The 19420-nt window shown below is 39.6% G+C and overlaps 2 non-coding genes and 1 pseudogene across 2 annotated transcripts; all 3 read right to left on the bottom strand.

Moving 5' to 3' along the window:
- Positions 1 to 1886: 1886 nt before the first annotated feature.
- LOC145569731 (small nucleolar RNA R71) lies at positions 1887 to 1992 on the bottom strand. The gene has a single exon (XR_014096273.1). It is a non-coding gene; the product is annotated as a small nucleolar RNA R71 (small nucleolar RNA).
- Positions 1993 to 7690: 5698 nt separating this feature from the next.
- On the bottom strand, positions 7691 to 7796 carry LOC145569551 (small nucleolar RNA R71). The gene has a single exon (XR_014096147.1). It is a non-coding gene; the product is annotated as a small nucleolar RNA R71 (small nucleolar RNA).
- Positions 7797 to 14393: 6597 nt separating this feature from the next.
- LOC145569619 (small nucleolar RNA R71) lies at positions 14394 to 14492 on the bottom strand (annotated as a pseudogene).
- Positions 14493 to 19420: the final 4928 nt, after the last annotated feature.

Below are 19420 nucleotides of genomic sequence, written 5' to 3'. Positions count from 1 at the left end.
AACTTCCTGCAAAATTACTGCCAAGTGCACCCTCTGAGGAGCGGGCGTGCACCTGTGAGGAGCGGGCGCTCCTCCCCAAACTTTCAAAACTTCTTGTATTCTGAAGACAGCTGGAGAGGGCGTGCAGCAATCTAGAGCGGGCGCTCCTGGCCGTGGAGCGGGCGCTCCTTCGCTGGGAATCCGTTTTCTTTTGACGGATTTCCCTATGTGTTTCGGGGAGTATAAATACTTCCCCTTTAGTTCATTTGTAATAGAGACAGAAATAACCTAGTTTTTAGAAACTCCTCTTAGTTTAAAACATTAATTTAGCTTAGTTTTCGCCAAATTAATAATTGTAATAGTTGGTTTCAAGATTCATCCTCAAGAATTGGCACTTTGTATTCAACATTTCCAAGCTTTAATTAGTAATTTCCTTCTACTTTTCTCCATTCAATTTATTTTTTTATTTGTTCTTGCATGATATTTAAATCTTCTTAGTTCTTGATAATTTGTTATTGGATGATAGTTATTTCAATTGTTAATCACTTTTCCCCAATTATTGAAGAAGTTAGCACCCTAATACTTGTTTGCATGTTAATAAACATGAGTTATGAGTAGTCTTCTTGCTAGGGGTTGGGTGAAGCTCAACCTTTTGGATTAATTATGCAAATGTGGGAGAAGCATTGATGTTTGTATTGCAATTAAATTGATTAAATGAGATTGCTTGTTAGTTCTTCATGATAGGATTAGCTACCTTTGACTTAGGAGCTTGATAGCATGATATGCTTAGTTTGACATGGGAATGTAAATTGAGTATGTCATTACTTATTGCAATTTGATTATGTATCATCTATTGCTAGACTAATGAGGAATCTAAGTTTAGTAGTGTGAGTTGTTTTCTAATTGCATGAGGTTGATTTTACATATTGTCCTTGTTATACCTTGTCTATCTTACTCCCCGTTTGCCTAATTGCCTTGGTTGAGTGGATCCCATTCGCTAGTGTCTTTAATCCATCGATTTAGAATCATAGTTCGTTTGTCTACTTGACGAACCCCAATTGACCATAGACTTCGAATTAGCTTAAGTGTTAAGATCCTTAACAACCATATCCCGTTCCTTGTAGACCGAACTCTTACTTACCATTATGCTTGGTTTGTAGGGTGTTTGCTAATAAATGTGTTTGATTAAGTGTGGAATGTGCGACCGTTCTAACGCCCATCAAAATGGCGCCGTTGCCGGGGAGCGGTGTTGTTTATTGCTAATTGATTACTTGAGTCTAGTTCACCATAAAACGACAAAAAATTCAAAAAGAGTGTTTTTCTTTTTGGCTACACTTGTAGCCTTGTTACTAATTGCAATTGTTGAGAGTGTATGCGCAAAAATCATAATAGGATTTTGGTGCCTTATGATCCCGAGATTGAGCAGACCTATAGGAGGAGAAGGAGAGCCGGTTCTAGGCCATTAACTACTTCCCCAACTAGGGAGGTCAATTTCGGGGAAAGACAAGAGCAAATGGCTGACAGGGAACAACCGGTCCAAAGACCTTTGAAGGAGCTGGGAATTCCAGGAGCTTATAGAGCTTCAAGTGGCTTTGCTCTGCCCGTTACTCAAGCCAATGATTTCGAAATACGCCCCGCAATGATAAATTTGATCGAAAGGAGGCAATTTAGTGGAGCAAAACATGAGAGCCCTCTTGCACATTTTATTGAATTTGACAAATATTGCAATACGATCAAGGTAAATGGGGTAACTCAAGAATTTGTGAGACTAAAGCTATTTCCTTTCTCCTTGATAGGAAGGGCTCTTGAATGGCTTGAGAAAGAAGTAAGGCCGAACTCCTTGAGAACTTGGGATGAGGTCACCACGGCTTTCTTAAGGAGATTCTACTCTCAAAAGAAGACAGGCGAGGCAAGGGCTTTGATCCAAGGATTCCGTCAACGGGCTAGTGAAACCATTTATGAGGCTTAGGAGAGGTATAAAGAATATCAAAGGGAGTGTCCCCATCATGGCATTCCGACTTACCAAGTGCTTCAAATCTAGGGGAGAGGTATGAATTCTAACTCTACTCCTTCTACTTCTAATAACATGCCACATGGGTGTTTGTTTTGTGAAAATTGTGGGTCATATAACCATGATATTTCTTCTTGTAATTATGATTCCCAACCTCAACCCCAATATGAAGATGGTAATGATAATGAAAATGAACAAGTCAATGCCTTGTCTTATGATAATAGACCTAGGAATGACAATCAAAGATACTTACCACCTAATCAAAGAGAACAAGGGGGGAATTCCTATAACCAAAGAGGAAATGATTATGATTACCATAACCAAAACCAATGGGGAAATAAGAACCAAAGGGACCAAAATCCCCAAGGTAACTATAACCAATAAGGTGGTTATGGTAACCATAACCATAATAACCAAGGAAACTATGGGAATTAAGGGCAATATCACCAAGGGGGAAACTCTAATAATCGGAACAATTGGAACAACAATAATAATAGAGGTTCTTTTAATCAAAATGCTTCCAATTCGAATGTTAGAGGTAATAGAGCTCCCCAAGATAACTACTATGCACAAGCACCACCTAGTAGGTCTAGCTTGGAGGAAATGATGGAAAGTCAAACCAAAATGTTCAACACTTTCATGACCTCTAGTGATAAGAAATTTAGTGAAGTCGTGACCCATAATAAAATACTTGAAACACAAATTTCTCAATTGGCCAATGCTTTGAAGTAAGGGACTAACACTTCTAAACTTCCACCCCAAGGACTAGATCCTAAGAGACCCGTAAATACTATATCAACTAGGAGTGGTAAAGTGTTGGAAGAGAGTGTTCCTACAAGAAGCAATGAGAGAATGAACATGAGTGAACCTCCCCTTGAGAGTGATTTTGAACAAGAGAGAGAGCAAAACCATGAGAATGAAAAAAAGAAAGAATGTGAGAAAGAAAAAGAATTTGAGAAAGAAAAAGAATGTCAAAAAGAGAAAGATTTTGAAAAAGAGAGTGAAGAGAAAAGAGAAGAAGAGTGAGAAACAAAACAATTGCAAAACCTACCATATCCTCATAAATTTGTTAGAAACAATTTAGATGTGCAATTTGGAAAGTTTCTTGAAACATTGAAACAAATTCACCATTTAATTCCTTTTACCGATGCTATCAAGCAAATGCCTAACTATACTAGGTTTTTAAAAGATATTTTGAGTGGAAGGAGAAAGTGTGAATTGGTGGAAACAGTGAATCTCACCGAGAATTGTAGTGCAATCATCATGAATAAAATGCCACCGAAAGAAAGACCCCGGTAACTTTTCTATCCGTTGTGCTATATATAATATGCAAATTGATAATGCTTTATGTAATCTTGGGGCTAGTGTTAGCCTTATGCCATATTCGGTATATCAAAGACTTGAGATAGGGGAACTTCTACCCACCAACATTACCTTACAATTGGCCGATCGTTCCATCAAATTTCCAAAAGGTAAGGTAGAGGATGTTCCTCTAAGGGTGGGAAAGTTTGTAATCCCGGAGGATTTTGTTGTGTTAGAGATGGATGAAGATGTAAACATTCCAATAATTCTAGGAAGACCTTTTCTTGCTACTTCGGGCGCTTTAATAGATGTTAAAAGTGCTAAGATTTCACTAAAAGTAGGAGATGAGGTGATAGAATTTGATTTGAATGAGAGCATGAAATATCCAAGCTCTAGTCTTGATAATTGTATGATGGTTGATACTATTGATTCTATTGTGACCTATATGTATAAGCACTTGCTCACTACTAACGATGCCCATGAGAATGTCCTTTTGAATAAGGAAAAGATAGGTGAGCAAGGCAAGGAGATGACATTGTATGAAGGAATGCTTGAAGAAGTACGGAAGAAAGCATTGAACAAGTATGCATGGGAATCACAAGTGATGATGCTTTGGAAATAGCTACCTCAAGAGAAGTTAAGGGTGTTCCAATGGTAGAGTTGAAACCTCTACCATCACACCTAAGGTATGAGTTTTTAGGTCCTAATTCAACTTTTCCGGTAATTGTGAATTCTTCTTTGAACGAGTGCTAAACTCAAATGTTATGTGGTGTTTTAAGAAATCACCAAGGTGGTTTAGGCTATACCATTGATAACCTTAAAGGTATTAGTCCCGCTTTATGTATGCACCACATAACACTTGAGGAGAGTGCTAAGCCTTCCATGGAGAGGCAAAGAAAACTCAATCCTTAAATGGGGGAGGTGGTGAAGAAAGAAATCACCAAACTCCTTGATGCCGACATCATCTTTCTCATTTTGAGTTCTAGATGGGTTTCCCCCGTTCATGTGGTCCCTAAAAAGGGGGGAATGACCGTAGTTTAAAATGAGAATGGTGATCTCATTTCAACTAGAACGGTGACCGGTTGGAGGATGTGCATAGACTATAGACGTCTAAATGCATCCACTAACAAGGATCATTTTCCTACTCCTTTTATCGACCAAATGCTTGAAAGGCTAACCAAGCACAAGTATTATTGCTTTCTTGATGGTTATTCGGGTTTCTTTCAAATCCCCATAAACACGGATGATCAAGAGAAGACAACTTTTACTTGTCCATATGGTACTTTTGCATATAAGAGGATGCCGTTTGGACTCTGCAATGCCCCGGTAACCTTTCAAAGGTGCATGATGAGTATCTTTGGAGACATGCTTGAGGCCGAAATGGAAGTGTTCATGGATGATTTCTCGGTAGGGGGCCTTTCATTTGAAGATTGTTTGTCCAATTTGAGCAAATGCTTAGCAAGATGTGAGAAGGTTAACTTGGTCCTAAATTGGGAAAAATGCTACTTCATGGTTGAAGAGGGAATCGTCCTTGGTCACAAGATATCAAGCAAGGGGATTGAGGTCGACAAGGCCAAAGTTGAAGTGATTGAAAAATTGCCACCTCCAATTAATGTGAGAGGAGTAAGATCTTTTTTGGGGCATGCCGGGTTCTATAGGAGATTTATCAAGGATTTCTCACAAATTTCTAGACCCCTAAATGCTCTTCTTCAAAAGGATGCCATCTTTAATTTTGATGAAAAGTGTCTTCAAGCTTTCAACAAATTAAAGGAGGCTTTGATCTCTACTCCAATCGTGCAAGGGCTGAGATTGGATTTGCCGTTTGAACTTATGTGCGATGCTTGCGATGTTGCAATTGGAGGGGTGTTGGGACAACGAATTGAGAAGAAACTTCATGTCATTTACTACATGTCCAAGATCTTGAATGAAGCTCAACGGAACTACACCACAACGGAGAAAGAGTTTCTTGTCGTGGTACATGCTTTTGAGTAGTTTTGGAACTACCTCATTGGTTCCAAAACTATTGTTTACACCGATCATGCGGCTATTAGGTACCTTGTGGCAAAGAAAGAGTCCAAACCTTTTCTTCTTCGATGGGTCCTATCTCTCCAACAATTTCATGTTGAAATCCGTGACAAGAAAGGGGCCGAGAATGTGGTTGCGGACCATCTTTCCCGATAAGAGAATGTGAAAGCTAGTGATGATGAAATCCCCATATGTGATGAATTGAGAGATGATGTGCTCTATATCTTGAATGAAAAGGAGCTTCCTTGGTTCGCTGATGAGCGTCGTTTATGGCGCTCAAAAGAATAAGATATAGGTTCATTTTCTTTATTTTCTTTCATCATTTTCATATAATTCTCTTAGTTTTATTTGATTTTCCATTTTTATAATTCACTTTAGTTCTCGATTGGTTTTTACGAGTTTTTCATATTTTTAGTTGATAATTCATAATTTTAGTTTTAGTTTTACCTTGCTACGCTTTCTCTCTTTGTTTTATTTGTGTTTTGTAGGTGAATAATCAAGTCAATTTGCTCATTTTGGGACTGCCATGTTCGCGGGCATCATCTCGAGTGCGCTGATGATGGGGATGCTCGGGAGCACGGAGTTTGATCAAGCAAGCGAAGGAGCCAAAGGCTAGTGCATCGCACAAGGGTGCGCGCGCGCGGCACATGGGTGTGTGCGCGCAGACCCAACTGTGCGTGCGCGCAGCTGGTCTGTGCGTGCGCACGGCCTGTGCGGCCCCCTTCGCTCGATTTTTTCTAATTTATAAGTTTTGACTTTCTTTTTGAGGACGACTTAACTTTGTACTAGAGAGAGAATTTTTCCAGAAATAATAGAGAGAGAAGCTTAAGATTTACTTGTTTGTACTTGAATTTGATCTTAGATTTCAATTTGATCTTGAAATTCCTTCTTCAAATCAATGAATGTTTGTAAGATTTCTTTCCCTTGATTTACTTTTAATGCAATTCCTTCTGGTTTCTTGGATTTTGATTGAGATTACATTCCTTGCTTTAAAATTTGTTGATTGATTGATTTTCTTTTGATTAAGCTTTAAATGAATATGAATTTGATTGAATTTGTTTTATTTCTTAATTTCATCATGTTTAGTGAGTAGATTAGTTGCTAGGGAGACGGGGAAGCATGCTTGATTGATGATTTTTGCTAGTTGATGATGCTAAATTGATTTGAATGGTGCAATTAAATTTGTTGACATAGTTGTGCATGTGATTAATTAGACTAGGAGTGATCAACCTATAAGATTAATCTAGATTGCATTGTAAATTTCAATGACATGAACCCTTGATTTGAGAATTGCTTTAATTGATTGAATTTGATTGTGATTTTCCTCGTTAGCCATTCATAGTGAACCCTAGCTTGGCTTATAGGAGATAGCCCTTGAATTCCTTTGATTGCAACTATTGTTTGTCCTTTGCAATGTTTGAATTGATTGAGTGATACTTCAATTAGCATAATCATTGAGCTTGCATGTGGAACCTATATCCCTAATTTTTAGTATATTGAATTTCTCGATTTATCTAGTTTTCTCGATACCTTAGTTACCAATCGCATCTTCCCGCAATCTTCGAAGTAGCTTGACCTAGGCTATAGCTTGCACCTTGGGTTCGACCCTTGACTTACCATATACTGGTATTAGGTTGGTCGAGTGTTTATAAATTTTGTTTAGCTCTTGGAAAGGGTAGAGAACGACCTACATTTTCCTTGTGTCAAAAATGGCCACGTTCTCAGGGAGTGATATTGGTGCTTTGTTATAGTTGTTGAGTCTATTTCACCATTAATTGAAAATACAATAAGATTTTCTTTTAGGCTACATTCGTAGCCGTGCAACTAACCATTTCTTTTGAGATTTTATGCATAGAGCACGTGATCATTCACTAGTGCCATTTGATCCGAAAATTGAGAGAACTATTGCAAGGTTGAGGGGTGCTAGACGATCTTTGAGCCCTAGCATTTCAAGTGAAGAAGAGCTACAACAAGAAGAACAAGCAAGAATGGGAGAAAATCCGAGAGTGGCATTAAAAGAATTGGGGATTCCCGGTGCATATAGATTTGAGAGTGGGATTGCTCCACCTACAACACCGGCAAATGATTTTGAAATAAGACCGACAATGATCACTTTGATAGAGAGGCGACAATTTAGTGGGGCCAAGCATGAAAGCCCACTAAACCATCTCAAGGAGTTCGAGAAATATTGCAATACTATCAAGGTGAACGGAATTTCCCAAGAATTCATCTGCCTCAAGCTCTTTCCCTTTTCTCTCATAGGGCGTGCTTTAGAATGGCTAGATAAGGAGGTTAAGCTGAATTCTCTAAGGACATGGGACGAGGTCACCAAGGAATTTCTATCCCGTTTCTATCCTCAAAAGAAAACGGTGGAGGCTAGAGATTTGATTCAAGGTTTCAAGCAAAAGCTAAGTGAGAGCCTCTATAAAGCATGGGAAAGATACAAGGAGTATCAAAGAGAATGTCCTCATCACGGAATTCCACCCTATCAAATCATTCAAATCTTCTATGGAGGCCTTAGCCCTCAAGGAAAATCATGTTTAGATGGAGGAGCCGGAGGTCCTATCATGAACAAAACGGAAGAGGAAGTGGTTGACATAATTGAGGACGTACTAAGGTATTATAGAGATTGGCAAGATGGAGAAAGAGAGTCAACTAGCAAGAGTAGCTCTTTGGTGTACTCAGTTGATCATCTAAATGCAATCAACAATCTATCCTCTCAAATGACAAACTTGGGGAAGGAGATGTCTGCTATCAAGGCAAAGTTGAAAAGTGCTACCTACCAAGTTTCAAGTCTTCCCTCCCAATTTAAGGGGAGAGTTACGTCTTTTAATTCTCATCCCCTTCCTTCTTCTAGTAACATGCCTAGTGGATGCTTGTTTTGTGATGATTGTGGGTCGTATGATCATGATGTTTCTAGTTGCCCTCATGCATGTATGGATGTTTGTGATGATCAAAATGGAAATGTGAATGAGCATGTGAACTATGTGTCAAATAATCATGATTCTAGGTTTGAGAATCAAAGAGGTCAATGAAATAGGAATTATAACAATCATGGCAATTTTGACAACTATAACCAAGGTGGTGGTTATAGGAACCAAGGGAACCAAGGTTCTCGAGGTAATTATAACAATCAAGGTTATAGTAGCCAAAATCAAAACCAAAATTATGGTAATCCAAACCAAGGTTATGGGAATCATAATCAAGGTAGTGGTAACCATAATCAAGATTATGGTCAAAATAAAAGTAGGGGTAATTGGAACAATCAAGGTAGAGGCAATTTTCAAAACAATGCTCAAAGAGGCCCTCCACCCCGATTTTCTCCAAAGGCCCAAAATGATAATTCCTATGTTCAATCCTCTTCTTCACATAGAACAAATTTGGAAGAAATCGTTGAAAATCAAACAAAGTTGTTGAACACTTACATGACCGTAAGTGATAAGAAATTTAATGAAATGATGACTCATAATAAGATGCTTGAAAATCAAATTTCCCAACTTGCTAATGCTTTGAAAGACCATGCTAGTCCTTCTACTTTACCTTCCCAAGGCCTAGATCCTAAGAGACCGGTTAATGCTATTGTCACAAGGAGTAGTAAGATTCTTGAGGAGAGTTTGCCTAGGAAGAGTGAGACCAAAGAGGGCACAAAAGGGGTTTTGGTTGAAGATGAGAGAGATGGTGCATCTTTGAGTGAGGTTGACATTGAGAAGCCTAGTGAGGTGAGAGTGGAGAAAGAGATTGTGAAACCCAAGCTTCCTTATCCACAAAAATTCATGAGACACAAGTTAGATGAACAATTTGGAAGATTCATTGACATGCTTAAGCAACTTCACCTTTCTCTACCATTTACCGAAGTTGTCACCCAAATTCCCAACTACGCAAAATTCCTCAAGGACATTTTAAGTGGTAGGAGGACATGTGATGGTGTAGAGACGGTGAACTTGACCGAGAATTGTAGTGCTATCATAATGAACAAGATGCCACCTAAGCTAAAAGACCCCGAAAACTTTTCTATCCCTTGTGCCATTGATGAAATGCAAATTAAGAATGCCTTGTGTGACCTAGGAGCTAGTGTTAGCCTTATGCCATACTCGGTGTACCAAAGACTTGAGCTAGGGGAACTCTTACCTACTAACATCACTTTGCAATTGGCCGATAAGTCAATTAAGTTTCCTAAGGGTAAGGTAGAGGATGTTCCTTTGAGGGTTGAGAAATTTGTTATTCCGGTGGATTTTGTTGTGCTTGAGATGGATGAAGATGCTAATATTCTCATCATTCTAGGGAGACCATTCCTTGCTACTTCGGGTGCTTTGATAGATGTGAAAAGTGCTAAAATTTCGCTCAAAGTAGGGGATGAAGTGATAGAATTTGATTTGAATGATAGCATGAAGTATCGAAGTTCTTCTTTAGAAAATTGTATGTTAATTGATTCTCTTGATCATGTTGTGTCTTCTATGCATGAACAATTGCTCACTTCTAACGATGCTCTTGAGAATGTTTTGTTGAATAAGGAAAAGATAGGTACTCCAACCAAAGAGATGGGTTTGTATGAAGATTTGCTCAATGGAAGCTTTGAGGATGTTGAAGAGCAAATGTGTTTGAGCATTTCTAGCCAAGAAGCATTGCAAGTGGCAACATCGAAGGCAGGTAAAGGTGCTCCAATGGTTGAGCTCAAACCTCTTCCATCACACCTTAGGTATGAATTTTTGGGACCCAACTCCACTTTTCCCGTGATTGTTAGCTCTTCTTTGAGTGAGCATCAAGCTCAAAAGTTATGTGGTGTTTTGAAAAAGCACCGAAGTGCTTTGGGTTATACCATTGATGACCTCAAAGGTATAAGCCCTGCTTTATGTACACATCACATAACTCTTGAGGAGGGTGCTTTACCTTCTATTGAGAGGCAACGAAAGCTACACCCGCAAATGGGAGAGGTAGTGAAAAAGGAGATCACCAAACTTTTGGATGCGGGAATCATATTCCCCATTTCTAGTTCTAGGTGGGTTTCTCCCGTTCACATTGTCCCAAAGAAGGGAGGTATGACCGTCATTGAGAATGAGAAAGGTGAGCTCATTCCGACGAGGACGGTCACGGGATGGAGGATGTGTATAGATTATAGACGTCTAAACACATCAACAAAGAAAGATCATTTCCCCCTTCCTTTTATTGATCAAATGCTTGAAAGACTAACTAGGCACAAGTTCTATTGTTTTCTTGATGGTTATTCAGGATTTTTCCAAATCCCTATCCACCCGGATGACCAAGAGAAAACAACCTTCACTTGTCCATATGGTACATTTTCTTATAGGAGAATTCCATTCGGCCTTTGCAATGTTCCCGCGACATTTTAAAGATGCATGATGAGTATATTTGGAGATATGTTGGAAGAGGAGATGGAGGTTTTTATGGACGACTTCTCTGTAGGAGGTGTTTCATTTGAGGCATGCCTTGAAAACCTTGAAAAATGTCTTGCAAGGTGTGAGAAGGTGAACTTGGTCTTGAATTGGGAGAAATTTCACTTCATGGTGGAGGAAGGCATATTCCTTGGCCACAAGATCTCTCATAAGGGGATAGAGGTGGATAGAGCTAAAATTGAAGTCATTGAAAAGCTTTCACCTCTGGTGAACGTAAAGGGAGTGAGATCTTTCTTAGGGCATGCCGGGTTTTATACAAGATTCATCAATGATTTCTCGCTCTTTGCAAAGCCCCTTAATGATCTTCTTCAAAAAGATGCCGATTTTGTGTTTGATGATAAGTGTTTGGAGGCATTCAATAAGTTGAAGAAAGCTCTAATCTCTACTCCTATTGTTCAAGCTCCAAGATGGGATTTACCATTTGAGTTGATGTGTGATGCAAGTGATTCGGCAATAGGAGGTGTCTTGGGTCAAAAAGTGGACAAGAAACTTCATGTGATCTATTATATGTCCAAGACTCTAAATGGAGCTCAACGGAATTACACTACAACAGAGGAATTCTTGGCTATAGTTCATGCTTTTGAGAAGTTCCGTTGTTATCTATTGGGTTCCAAAACCATTGTCTGCACGGATCATGCAGCTCTCAAGTGTCTTTTTGCCAAGAAAGAGTCCAAGCCAAGGTTGATTCGATGGGTTCTTGAGCTCCAAACCTTTGACATTGAGATTAGGGATAAAAGAGTAGCGGAAAATGTTGTGGCAAATCATCTTTCTCGTTTAGAAGATTCTCAAACTCATGATGATGGTTCTCAAATTGAGGATAGGATGCTTGATGATTTCTTGTATGCTATTGAAGCAAAGGAGCTCCCATGGTTTGCCGATTTGGTGAACTTTCTTGCACGTGGGGAGTTTCCTCCTTCCTTTTCTAAGAATCAAAGAAAGAAGCTCAAGAGAGAGGTAAGGCATTATGTGTAGGATGATCCTATCTTATACAAGCGAGGGGTCGATGGCTTACTTAGATGTTGTGTGCCAAACGAAGAAGTGCCTAGTGTTTTGAAAATGTGCCATTCGGATCTAAGTGGGGGCCATATGGGTGTCTCTAACACCGCCACTAAGGTCCTTCAATACGGATTATGGTGGCCACATCTCTTTAAGGACTAATGGGGCTTTGTCAAGACATGTGACCGATGTCAAAGAGTTGGGAACATCTCCAAGAGAAATGAAATGCCTCAACAACCCATACTTGAGTTGGAAGTGTTTGATGAGTGGGGTATTGATTTTATGGGACCATTCTTCTCATCTTTCGGAAATCAATATATTCTTGTGGCGGTCGATTACGTGTCTAAGTGATGAGTGACATTTTTGGCACTCATTTGGTTCCCTTTTGGATGATTTTTATTTCATTTTATCTCTCTTTTCTTTAGTTTTCCTTAGTTTTATTCTTGTTTTCTTCATTTTATGCTTTTTGTAGTTAGTTTCTCTTTTTCATGTCTTTTTCTAGTCTACTTGTTATTTTTCTCTTTTACTTGCTTTTTTATCTTTTGCTCGTAGGTGGTAATTGATTGTCCAAGAATTCCCGAGCCTCCTCTCTACGAGTTTTCATTGCTTTTATGCCTAAAGAAGGTGCAAGAAGTTCCAAGTCAAAGGTGGATCCAAGGGGCAAGCTTCAAGGCTTTGTTTATGCCTTATTCATGGCTTTTATTCTTCATGAAATTCAAGAAAGTTTCTGCCCACTTTGTCCTCCATCATCATCATCCTGGATGCGTGCACCACTTGAGCTAGGACGAAGAGAAGAAGGGGAGGAAACCCAGCTATGTGCGGGCGCACAAAGGGAGTGTGCGGCCGCACATTGGTCGTGTGCGGCCGCACACTAGGTGCGTGCGGGCGCACATTCCTGGGTGTGTCCCGTGCGCGCCTTTCTCCCTCCTCCGAGCGCCCGCACTTATGAGGGTCTATTTTTGGGCGTCATTACCGACCTCCTCCTTGTATATATAGTTATTTCTACCTATTTTTAGAGTGAAGTTTTTTAGTTTTAGATTGAATTTGATAGTTAGTTTTTGGGAGAGTTTTAGAGAGAGAAACTCAAGAACTAGAGAGAGAAACTCATGATTTTTGGTGATTGCTCAAGGATTCCTCATTGTATTTGATCTTTGGATCAAAGTTTTGTAAGGATTTTGTTCTTGATTTTAATACAAGTTTGATTTTAGTTGATTTCATTAGTTTTTCATATTGTTGATGATTGATTTGGTTATTGATTGAATTTTGATTGATTTTGATTGATTGTTGGTTTAATCTTTGATTTCAAGTATGTTGATGATGAATTTGATGAATGTTGTAGTTTTGATCTTAATTCCTATGGCTAGTGAGTAGTTTCCTAGCTAGGGAGATGGTGAAGCATGTATGAATGATGGAATAGTGTAATTTGGGGATAATTGATGGAGTTGATGATATGATTAAATTTGGTTGATGTTTCATGTGCATGTGTGTGATTAATTGAGGTTTGGCCATCTTTGATTAATACACTAGATTGCATTGTAAGCTTGCTATGATACGGACCATTGATTAGTGAACTTGCAATTTCACGATTGAGGTGCTTTGTGACGTTCCCTAGGTAGTGTTTAGCGTAGTTGACTCTAGTTAGACCTCTAGGTGAACCACCTTAGTATGCTCTTTTGGATACATGATGATTTTCCTTCATATCGCTTGACTTAGTCGGTTTGACCTCCCAAATTACCGATTCCATTATGATTTCATGTGGATCCATTGCCCTAGTGTCTTAGATTGATTTTATACAAGTTTGCATTACCTAGTTTACCCTTAATTCTACCTCAAACCCCTTCTTGATTCCGAAATAGCTTGATTTAGACATCGTGCACTTGATATCCATTCCCTTGGGTTCGACCTTGACTTGCCACTACGCTAAATAGGGGTTAGTTAAGTTACAAATTTTGTTTGATTGGGTGGGGTGGTAGCCCAACGACCTACCGTTCTCCTTCCCATCAAAATGGCGCCGTTGCCGGGGAATGGTGCTTGAGTGCATGTTGTTTTTGAGTCTATTTCATTTTGATAAAATACAAAAAGATTTTGTTTCTCTAGGCTACATTTGTAGCCATGCTACTAACATTTTTGTGTGAGTTTTGCATGCATAGAACCCGCGATCGTCCCCTTGTTCCCCTTGATCCGGAAATTGAGAGGACTCTTTCAAGAAGAAGAGTGGATAATAGATCCTTGGCTTATAGCTCTTCAAGTGAAGAAGAAATTCAAGAAGAGCAAGGAATGGGTGAAAATCCTAGAATAGCCTTGAAGGAGCTTGGAGTGCCCGGGGCATATAGGTTTGAGAGTGGAATAGCTCCACCTACTACCCCGGCAAATCGCTTCGAAATCCGGCCGGCAATGATCACCTTGATTGAGAGAAGGCAATATAGTGGGGCTAAGAATGAGAGCCCATTGAACCATTTGAAAGAATTTGAAAAATATTGCAACACTATCAAAGTCAATGGGGTCTCTCAAGAATTCATCCGCCTCAAGTTGTTCCCTTTCTCTCTAATAGGAAGATCTTTGGAGTGGCTAGACAAGGAGGTGAAGCCCAACTCCTTGAGAACTTGGGATGATGTTACAAAGGCTTTCTTGTCCCGTTTCTATCCCCAAAAGAAGACGGCGGAGGCAAGAGCCTTGATTCAAGGGTTCAAGCAAAGGCCGAGTGAAAGCCTTTATGAAGCATGGGAGAGATTCAAAGAGTATCAAAGGGAGTGCCCTCACCACGGAATTCCCACATACCAAGTGATCCAAATCTTCTATGGCGGTTTAAGTCCCCAAGGCAAGTCATGTCTTGATGGAGGGGCCGGGGGCCCTACCTATCATGAACAAAACCGAAGAAGAAGTTGTGGACATCATTGAGGACTTGGTGACATATTATAGGGGTTGGCAAGATGGGGAGAGGGACTCTTCAAGCAAGCAATCTTCATTGTATTCGGTGGACCATCTCAATGCAATCAACAACCTTTCCTCCCAAATGACAAATTTAGGAAAGGAGGTCACCGCAATCAAAGCTAAGTTGGAGAGCACTTATACCTCTTCTCAAGCTTCTAATCTTCCCTCCCAATTTAAGGGGAGAGGTACTCCTTCTAACTCTCAACCCCCTCCCTCTTCACATAATATGCCTTTAGGTTGCTTGTTTTGTGATGCATGTGGATCGTATGATCATGACTCTAGTGTTTGTCCTAATGAATGTGTTGATGAATTTGACAACAATGAGTGTGAACATGTTAATTTTGTGTCAAACAACAATGTTCAAAGGTTTGATAATCAAAAAGGCCAATGGAATAGGAATTACCAAAACCAAGGCAATTTTGACAACTATAATCATAATGGTGGTTATAGGAACCAAGGGAATCAAGGTTCTCGTGGTAACCATAACCAAGGTTATAGTAGCCAAAATCAAGGCCAAAACTATGGTAATCAAAATCATAATTATGGTAATCAAAACCAAGGTTATGTAAATCATAACCAAGGTAATGGAAACCATAATCATGGTGGTGGTAACCATAATCAAGGTTATGGTTCAAATCAAAATAGGAGTAATTGGAACAATCAAGGAAGGGGAAATTTTCAAAACAATGCTCAAAGAGGTCCCCCACCTGGTTTTGTTCCAAAGACTCAAGGTGAAAATTCCTATTCACAACCTTCTTCTCCTAAGACAACTTTGGAAGAGTTGATTGATAATCAAACTAAGATCATTAACACCTATATGGCGGTTAGTGATAAGAAATTCAATGAGATGATGACCCACAATAAGATGCTTGAGACTCAAATTACTCAATTAGCAAGCACTATTAAGGATTTTGCTAGTCCTTCATCTTTGCCTTCCCAAGGTGTTGAACCAAAGAAACCCGTGTACTCTATTGCCACAAGTGGTGGAAATGATTTTGATGAGGGAGTTTCTTGGTCAAAAGAAGGAAGAGATGAGTGTGGTGCTAAGGAGAATGAAGAGGAAAAAGTTGAGTCTAAGGAAATCCATTGTGAGGTTGACAAAAGAGAAGAGTGTGTTGGTGAAAAGATGAGTGAGATAGAGAGATTTCCCGATCTTCCATATCCCCAAAAATACTTGAGATTCAAAATGGATGAGCAATTTGGGTAGTTCCTTGAAGCTTTTAAGGATGTTCATGATTCTACACCCTCTACCGAACCAATTCCCGACATGCCTAAGTACTCCAAGTTTGTTAAGGAGATCTTAAAAGAGAGAGAGGATTTTGATGAGGGTAGTTCGGTGGAAGGAGGGAAGTGCTTTAGTGCTCTTATCCATGGTGAACTCCCAAGGAAGATGGAGGATCCGGGGAATTTTTCAATCCCTTGTCAAATTAAGGAAATGGATTTTGAGAATGCTTTGTGTGATCTAGGGGCTAGTGTGAGTATTATGCCCTTTTCGGTCTTCGAAAGGCTTGATCTTGGTGAGCTTCAACCATCCAAGATAACACTTCAATTGGCCGACCGTTCTATTAAGCTTCCTAAGGGAAGAATTGATGATGTCCCCTTAAGGATTGGAGAGTTTATCTTTCCCGTCGATTTTGTTGTTTTAGAGATTGAGGAGGATGAACATATTCCAATCATCTTAGGGAGGCCTTTCTTAGCTACCTCGGGAGCTTTAATAGATGTCAAAGGAGGTCAAATTACTTTGAGGTGTGGGAAATTAGAAGAGAGTTTTAAGTTAAAACCAATGCATGAGTCTTTATCTTGTGTCCAAGATATCGCATGTGCTAGTCTTTCTCGTTCCATTGATGGTATGTGCATGATTGATTCTTCTACTAATAATGTTTTTGAGATTGTTGATGATGTTTGTGCAAGTATTGATGATGTTAGTGAAGAAGAATTTGTGATTCAAAAGCCAAAGGATGAGAAAGATATTGGTTTTCCAAATTGGTTCAAGCTTAATTCTCATGAAGAAGAGAAAGCTTCCATGACAAAGGATGTTGAAGTCAAGCCGAAGAAAAAAGCCCGTGACTCGAAGAAAACAAGGAAAAGGAAGAAGTTGAGAAGTGAAAAAGAAGAATTTGAAAAGAAGTTTGTGAGATTTTCATCAAGCAACAATGAGAAGTTGCCAAAGGTTGAAGAAGAATTTGCTCTATCAACCACCTTGAAGAAGTTGGTGTTCTTTGATCCTCCATGATTAGGAGGAAGGGTCGAGCTTAGGACCTTAAGCAAGCGCTTCCCGGGAGGCAACCCGGAGTTTCTAACCTTTCTCTTTGATTTTTGAATTTTCTCATTTTTTGTTTCTTTTATTACTTTGTCTTTTCTTTTACTTTTCTCCTTATTTGGATTTTTAGGATGTTCGTTTGCGGGATTGGAATTCAACAAATATGCATGATGGATGGAAGGTGTTCATGGCACAAATCATATTTTGTTCGATTCTAGTCGAAATTTGAGGTAAAAGGGTAAGAATTTTAGAGAGGTAAGATAGGAATTTCATATTTTGAAAGTTGGAGGAAATTGATACTTAGTGAATTTTTGTGGTGTGTACATGAATTTTCAACTTTGAGGACTTTGAAAATGATTTTAGCTACTGCCTATGTTGTTCCTCATCACCATCATGATTCATGTGCGCACCCAAATAGGCAGTAAGTATCAAATTTTTGAGAAAAAAAGAAGGAAGGAGCACGCACAGGGATGTGCGGCCGCACACGAGTCATGTGCGGGCGCACAGCCTGCGTGTGCGGGCGCACATCAGCGCTGTGCGGCCGCACAGATGCTGGACGTGCATTTAACCTTCTTCTTCCTCCTTTTTCCCTTCATTTTCTCATTTCCCTTATCTTCCTCACGCATACTCTCATTCAAACCCTCCTTTGTGTGCACTCCTCCACCCTCATTCATCATCCAAAATCACTCAATTCCTCACTAAAATCACTCCATTTTCACTAAAAATCACTCACAAATCTTTCTACACTACAAATTCCTCACAATTTGACCCAAATTTCACTCACTCTCTCTCCTACTCTTGGTGGCCGAAAATTGGGGGTTTTGTGTGGAGTTGGAATTGCTTGCTCAAAATTGGTTTATCTTGCTTCTTTTATGGTATAATCACTAATCCTTGCTTTAATTTTGCCAATTATATCATAAATTTGCATGAATTACAAATTTGTATGAGCATGAATAGTGTAGTATTGATTTTTTGATTTTTGATGCTTGTTCTTGATTTTGGTTGTGATTTGGTGATATTTGTTGATTGATTTTGCATGACATTGTGTTGTTTGTTGATTTTGTAGCGATTTTCATCAATTTTGGTTGAATTCTTGTGAGTTGAAATTTTGGAAAGTTGGTAGTATGTGGTGATTTCGGTATTGGCTTTGTGTTTGCTCTTGGATTGATTGAAAAGGAATTTTTCTTGGTACATTGATATTGTTGATTGGTTTGGAATTGGTTTGATTGAAGGGAATTGTGAAATTGGAGTTTGGTGATATTGGTAGTAAGTGGTGAATTTGGGTGTGGTGCTCTTGGTTCTTTGGTTTGCTACTTGATTGGTTGTTGGTGATCTTCTATACCTCTCACAATGTCTAAATACCTCAAGAAACTCACCAAAAAGCGAAAAACCGATATTAGCATCGAGGAACCTCCCCGCCTAAGTACCTCCACTAGGCCTAGTACATCTTCTAGGCCTAGTACTTCCAACCCATCTTCCACTCAAACACGACCTCCAACCTCTCTTCCAAAAAAGAAAAATTTCACCGATAAACAAAAAGCCTTTTACCAAAATCTGAAAGATGAAAGAACCCTCAAACAAACCCGCCATTACTTTCAATCCGATATGCTGAAGTTGGGGATTGATAATGATGTGCGGTCATTGCTTTTGAATTTGAGATTGGGGACTTTCATCGCCGATGCCTACCGCACCTACAAGGAGCCTACCTTGGAGTTCTTGGCTACCTTGGAGCTTGTACCCATTGGAGGGGTATATAGGGTGCGGTTCCAATTGTTCAACAACATTTTTGACCAATCTTTAGAAGAGTTCAACGCCGCTTTGGATTTTGATCCCCATGGGGATATTATTAACGTTGAACACTTCATCTTCCCGGATTATAATCAAGATTCTTGGTGGGAAGACATCTCCGGTGGTAGTGAGTTCATCGCCAACAAGGCCAAGATCTCGGACGTGTACCAACCTTGTCTTAGGGTTGTACACCGTTTATTGGGCTATGTCTTGTTCCCCAAGCAAGAGATGGGGAAATTGAGTAAATTGGAGCTCAAGGTCCTTTAGCTATCTACTCGCCCGGAGTTTGTGGGCCGGTTGAACTTGGGTTATATCTTCGCCCAATATTGCTTGGAACTTCGCAAAAGAAGGACGGGAGAGATCCCATGTGGGGGTATGGTAACTAGGCTTTTGACTCACCTTCGCCTCGATGATTATCTCCCATTTTGTAAGGAGATCGGGGATGCAGATTCCATCTACCTCGACATGCAACAATTGGGTCAAATCCAATTTATCTCCAAGGGTTTTAGTGAAGGGAGATATGAGTGGCTAAGGGGCAACGAGCATTGGTGCTTCTTGCCTAACCCTAGCTTGACTTCTTTGTCTAGGATTGCCGACAATGTTTGGCATGTTCCCAAGTCCTTCCGGCATCCCAACTTTTATTCCGAGGAGGATGAAGAAGAAGAAGATGAGGAAGAACAACAAAATCAACAACAACAACAACATCAACAACAGCAA

This window comes from Chenopodium album, chromosome 11, assembly GCF_948465745.1.
Source record: "Chenopodium album chromosome 11, dcCheAlbu1.1, whole genome shotgun sequence".
NCBI lineage: Eukaryota > Viridiplantae > Streptophyta > Magnoliopsida > Caryophyllales > Amaranthaceae > Chenopodium > Chenopodium album.
This window is presented reverse-complemented; position numbering and strand designations above follow the sequence as displayed.